Source organism: Chinchilla lanigera, unplaced genomic scaffold (genome assembly GCF_000276665.1).
Source record: "Chinchilla lanigera isolate Chin_1 unplaced genomic scaffold, ChiLan1.0 scaffold00003, whole genome shotgun sequence".
NCBI lineage: Eukaryota > Metazoa > Chordata > Mammalia > Rodentia > Chinchillidae > Chinchilla > Chinchilla lanigera.
In genome coordinates, this window is record NW_004955404.1 from 37,754,744 (window position 1) to 37,761,704 (window position 6,961).

Consider the following 6,961-nt stretch of genomic DNA (forward strand, 5'->3'; position numbering starts at 1 on the left):
AGCATATGGGAAGGTACTATAAATTTAAAGTGATCAGAGAGAAATGTGGAAAAGAAATATTAAGAAATAATTCATGAACATATTCATTTTCCATAAAATATGTGTTATAAACTGCTCTTTACAAGAAAAAAAATTAATAAATGTATCCCTTGTGGTTACTAAATTTCTTGATGTGTCAAAAAGTATTAAACAGATGAATTGATAAGAACTATGTGAGCCAGATGTAGTAGTGCACATCTGTAATCCCAGTACTCAGAGATTGAGGCAGGAGGATCTCTGTGAGTTCAAGACCAGCCTGTTCTACATAGTGAGTTCATTGCCAGCCTGAACTATACAGCAAGAGCTTGTCTCAATTCTTCCCCTAGATAAAGAATTAAAGAGTTAGAAGAAATATATGAATTGAATAGATATATGTCATTATCAGAAGTCATGACCTTATCTTTCTGAACTATATACAATTGTTCCAAATATTATTTTCTGAGTAACATTTTATCTGAGTTGGAAAGATTAAAAAGAAAAACAGCAAGTGTGGTTTATTCCAAAAATTATTAATAAAACTTTTCATTTATTATGTTTTTGCTCTGAAAATCTTCACCACTATATTGTAATGTATTTCTATTACACAGAGTTTGAATGTCCGTTTTTTACTCCCCTTTCATAAGTGAAGCCACCAAGCCATCATTTCAGGGAGTGAGATTGAGAAAAATGTATGGTGATTCAAAGGAAGATGAGATCTGAGGATATCATTTTTCTTTTTCCAGTCTCAAATAATGATTAAGGTAGAAGATCAAAAGGCCAGAGCGTTCTTTTATTTGGGAGAAGTGTTCTATTTTTATATTAAAGAGAAAAGAAAACAAAATAACAACAAACAGAACAAAAAAAATCAACACAAGAACAATAAAAATGGTACAGAATTTCAAAACAAGGTGATAGAAAGTTAGCAATTGTTGTTGTATTAGATATTATCATCTTCAGTGAAGTTGCTCAGATTACTAGATGTAAGAATGCAAGATTGATCAGACAGTTAAAGAGAATAAAAGATAATAAAAAACATTAGAAATGATACAGAGTTTCACTGATCAAAGTAGTAGGGATCAACAATGATTGTTATATTGCATATTGTTGTCTTCAAATTAGTTGTTCACATTACCAGATACAACCAGGCAAAATTGGTCAGAACAAGAAAAATTTAAGCATTAGCTATTCCTTTCATTAAACCAATAGACAACAGCAGTACAATTATCCCAGGTAGCCTTGTATATCCATATATAGTTTTTTCCTTTTTTCTTTCTTTTCTCTTTTCCCTCATCCCAGTTGTTCCTTCCCTTTGAGCAACTTCTTTCCCTTTCATAATATTTATTGTAGCTTTCAGCTTTTATTTACTTTTTCAGCTTCTTACACTAGGGGGACAATACAATGTTTACACATGCGGGTCTGATTTATTTCACATATTAGTATGTCTATAGTTGCATGCATTTTCTCATAGAAGCCTCAAATGATCTCTTTTTATGGCTGAGTAATACTCCACTGTATAAAAATATCACATCAGTTTTATCCATTCCTCAGCTGACGGGCATTTGCCTTGTTGCCAAGATCTAGCTATGACAAATTGTGCTGCTATAAACATGGGTACACATAGGGCCTGATTTTTTTTAAATTTTCTATGTATGTTCTAAATAGAAATCCTTTGTCCAAGGGACCAGAAGTTTCTTGTACCCCTTTAAGAATAAAGTTCACAGTATTAGAGAGTTTTATAGGTGCCTAGCACAAAGTGTCAAGCTGGCAAGAAGCTAGAAACATGACCACAGAGACACAGAGATGAATGTAGTGAAGGGGACACAGAAAAATGAAGAAATAATATCCTAAGGATGGAAACGGCCCTTCACACCTTATCAGAATTATAAAAGTTGCCAAAAGATTGAAACCTTTCCCAATAAATTTCAAAAGTAAAACAATTCAACTCTGTCTCTTCACTGAGCAAGAGATAAGACTGAAAGAGTACACGAGGCTTCAGCTCTCCAACAAGGCCTTTGCTTGGTTTTATTTTGGTACCTTTTCTCCAACCTGCCTTATACTCAGTCTTGTCCCTGGCCTCTGTCCCAGTATACCTCTTGCAAAGTGAGAAATATCCAATCAATACACATGAAACCGCAAAAGTGTTTCATTCTGTTTTGTATTATTGTTGGCTACCTATCTGAAACCAGCCAGCCAGACTTAGACCGATAATACTTGTTAAATCCTACAAGAGTACCTTTCTTTACAGTTTAGCATCCTTTCAAAACAGTTCCTAGCACGGCAGCCTGAATAACTGCTTAGGCTTAAGAAGGCAGAGGTTGATTTTGTTCCTAAGAGGTAGTCTACCTCAGTCCAGCCTTTGCTTTCATGTATTATCTTGCTACTGGAACATCAATCAAAGAGCACCCTCTGTACCTTTTCACAGATGTGCCACAGAATTGTAAAGAAATCTCCACACTAATTTTACTACTTCTGTGTCTTCATCACTTTCTCACCTCGGAGACAAAATACGCAACACCTACAATTTAAAGAGAGACTTATTTTGGCTTACAGTTTCAACTTCCCATCATCTGGCTCCCAAGCAGATTTGGTGTAGTAGAACAGCCTGGGCAGAGAACAGCTTGTTATGGATGATACATTGTGTCAACTTGGGGAGTCTAGAGCTTTGGCTAATTGAATCAGCAGGGAGCCAGGGTGCTTACTTTGTATTCATTCTGTGGAAGAGGAGGGCATGGAGATTGTGTGAGAGCTACATGCTCTCTAGGTGGGGGTAGCCTGTTTACAATGTAAGGGAGGGAAAGAGGCTGCTTGCCGCCATTCTCCCTTTTGCTGTTGTTGTTTTGCAGTTTTCTGCCGCCTTGAACAGCAGCCCTCGGAGTTAACCAAATATGGACTGAAAACTCCATGAACTGTAAGGTAAATAAACCTTTCTTTCCTTCATTTTGGGCGTTGGGTATTTTGTCTCAGCAATGAGAGAAAAGTAACTGAGACACGCCTGCTCACCCCTCTACACAGGAAGCAAAGGGAGCAAATGCATGTGGGGGCTGTGCCCTTTCTGGACACCCCCAGTGACCCATCGCTTACAACCATAACCCAGCTCTGAACAGTGAGTCAACCATAGCACCCCCATAATTCCATCAACTTGCAACCCAGCCGCCAACAGATAAGCTTTTGGAAGGACCTTTGGAAGGGCCTTCTCGGTTCCCACCATAACACCCAGACTGAGAGTATCCTCCACTAACAATTACATTTTCCTCATATTCTAAAGAAGGCAGTAAGGTATATCTGTGATTTGTAAGTGCTGAGATCCAGTTATATTTCACTTAAAATGCTAAAAGTTAAAGTCTGTCTGCAATTGCTATCGATAAGATAAAACAATTGACTAATATCAGAAAATTTTCATGATCTGTAACTGGTATCTGAACAAGATAACTATTCTATCAAGGAGACACTCTTTCACCATATTTTGGAGTCAAACAATAGACTAGGAAATGTGGATGTTGTATCATTTAGATGTCTCTCAATTTCTTTCTAACAATGCAACATAGAGTGGATCATTGGGTATCACACCTCACCAATAAATAAATAAATGAAACCATTTGTTGATTATCTTTACTTTTCTGTTTATCTTATTTTCTGAAATAGATTATAGAGCCAAACTCAGCTTACTTTTTTAAGGTAACATTTTCTGTAATAAAATCAGAGTTAAATGAAGTGATATTTGAAAGGTGACTAGCTAGTAAATTAATAATTTTGACAGAAATTATCCTATTTATGTCTATTTTAGAAAAGAAAATGGATTTTATATTTCATGCAATATATTATTCACCTTAATAAAACAATAGTAAGATCTTTTAAAATTACTTAAAAATTAAAGTTTGTATTAAAGTTAGAGGAAGCATTTTATCTGCAACTAAATGTATTATGCATCAATCTTTACTCAAAATTTCCTCTTAGTCCATTTGTGAAACAAAACCTTTCTCCATGTTTATAGTGAATTATCAACACTAATTTGAAAACATTAGGTTCCACATAATTTCATTTCCTAATTTCATTAGTAAGCTCTTCTAAATAGCATTCATAAATTTAGTAAATGTTATTGTTTTCAGTGAAGAGTTACCCGCAAAAAGACTACTCAAAAGTGTGATTATTGTTTCTAAATAAAGACTGTGACTTGTGTGACTCATATTCAGTTTCATTTTCTCTTCATTTCTGTATCTTTCTAAATTTAAAATAATGTGGCAGAGCTTACACTGTTAACTGAAATATTTCATAGTTAATATTTTTCAATTTACTTTCAAAAATCAAACTCCTGCTTGTTTCAAGTTTGATAAAATTTGAATGAAATTATAAAATTAAATTAACAGAAAATTTCCTCCTGGTAGCCAAGTACAGCTTCCTGATTAAAGTTTTTGATAGATGATCAATGCCACAGGAGGCTCTTATCAGAGAACTGAGATATAAATCCAAGGAGTGTTATTTTGGCTCCTATTCTAATAGTAATCAATTGTATGGTAGCAAGTGTTCTAGCTACTTTTTTTCTTTGCGGCCTAACAGACAGACACATGAAAAAAATATTCTCTTTGAACATTTTTCAAAGGAGGACATCATAGACACTTAGAAAGGACATTTCCTTTTTGTGATATGATCCCAAAATTTATAGAATAAATCATAGGAAGGTTTTTGCTCCATTAGACTCGACAATAAATTATTGTGTTATAAACTGCTTATCTAATTTTCTTATGAGAGCCAGCCAACTAGCACATGCTACCATAAACTCTGAAACATTGCTACTTTCCTTCAAATCTCATTTTGTTTTTCATGGGCAAATCACTTATGGGCAAACAAGAAATGGCAGGTATTTTAGGATTACTTTTAATTTTAAATTAAAATTTTTAAATTACTTAGGAAAATATGTGTTAAAATGTAAGTACTAAATAAATGTTAGCTTTTATATTACTCTTTTATAAACTATTGTGTTATATACGTTTATTTTCTATAATAATAAGACAATTTGGCCTCTTGTGCCACTAACCGAAAGGAAATTCTATGCTCACTTACTTAGGAAATTCTATGCTCACTTACTTAGCTACAAAATTCTATGCTCACTTAATTAGTCCTAAATAATATTAGCCATCACTCAAGGCTCCATTTAAAACCTAATAGTTTTTTTCTTCATTTGATTGGGGCACTAATTAATTAAGCTTTTGGAATAGATAATCTCAGTTAATCTTCTTTCAAGTACATAAGATACAATATTTCTCTTTGATCAACAAGGGGATGAGTTTCACGACCTCAAATATATGTATATCATTTAGTATACAACTCACGTTGTATACTCATGTTGTATACTACCTTTGTTTACAACTCACATTGTATACTATCTTTGTTTTTCCTATATTCTCTGCAGTGTTGTCATGTAGCACCAAAATTAATTTACACTCACATATACTGTGCTCTATCTCCTGTGCCTAACTACCTTTGAACTTTGAGAACATTATCTTATTAAATAAGAGTTATTTGAACATAAGCTCTGCATGAAAATCAATTTAACAGTCAGTGGGGCTACAGAATGGCATAGTTATTGGTAGGTTGTATATACAGCATAGAACTCAAAATGAAGAGGACAGAATTTAGCACCTAAAACCAAGTCTGTATAATTTCAAGGCCATGATTCTCACAGTTATTGGTTGTTTACAATATCATGTTCTTTATCTTTAAATTCATATCCATTAATTAAATGCTCACTTAAATATTTTAACCTATCATATATATTGTATATTGCACTGAATGTGCATGTGCTTTAGTTTCCAGGACAAAATTTTATGGTTTTGTTCCTAGGATGAAAATTCTCTATTGTGCCTTTTCTATTCCTTGGCATTGTATGCATTTTCAAACTTAGTTTGTGTGGATGCAATCTTTTTTTCAAAATTAAGGACCAGTATAATTTTTAAAGTTGCACGTACAATCATAGACGTAGTAAAGAATCCTAACTTACAGTATATTCCAAAATTTCACAAAATTAACACTTTCACACAATAGCATTACAATAGTAATTTGTCAAGTGTGAAAAAAGTTGAGATCTAGAACCCTGAAAAAAGAAAGTACATTGTTACTGGAGGAGTTATAAACTCAAATAATTTCTATAGTTGAATACTTACTTTCCATTTTTGAAAAGTAAATTCATATTTATAAATGAATAAAAATTTTAAGTAAAAGATTGCATTAAAGCATTTTGGGGGCCATAAGGATTACTTACATTTATGTGTGATGATTTTCAGTATAAAACAAATATTTTCTTCAGAAAATATGCTAGTTTTTCATATATTTTGAATACTGGAATCTTTGGAATCTTATTATCAGTATTTTGAATAATAACTGAGCATTGATATTGTCAAGTATCATTATAAAATTTAATTTTAAAGTAACAGAGATTTTTAGATTCTAATTTATTCCATTGGGTTATTTGATACCAATAGAAATCTCAGGTGCTCTGTGGAGATGGCTCTGCTGGTTTCTAACTCTCAGTCAGTTTAATAAATTAAAGGACCAGTTTTCAACTTTAACCTCTGCAGGCTCTGGGTAAAAGTATAAAAATGGAAGCTTACACATACTAAGCTTAGTTATTTAAAAAATTTTAAAGCATTGCAAAATATTGGGTGAAATAAAGTTTTTCTCCACATTTTTGAAAGAATAAAACTGTAAAATCATACTATGAGCAAAACAGAAAAAAGCGGTACAGAGATACTTTTTAAGGTGTGTAAGATAGCTAAGTTTAGTTATGGAGTATGAGGGTGAGTTGTAACAACAAATAAAATAATGAATTATTACATATCTTCAGGATAATTTTCATTTATATTGCAGAATATTGGTCTATATTTCAGTATTATTTCTTTATTGGAAATAATATCTTAAATAGTACAAAGTACAACTGTTTATATATATA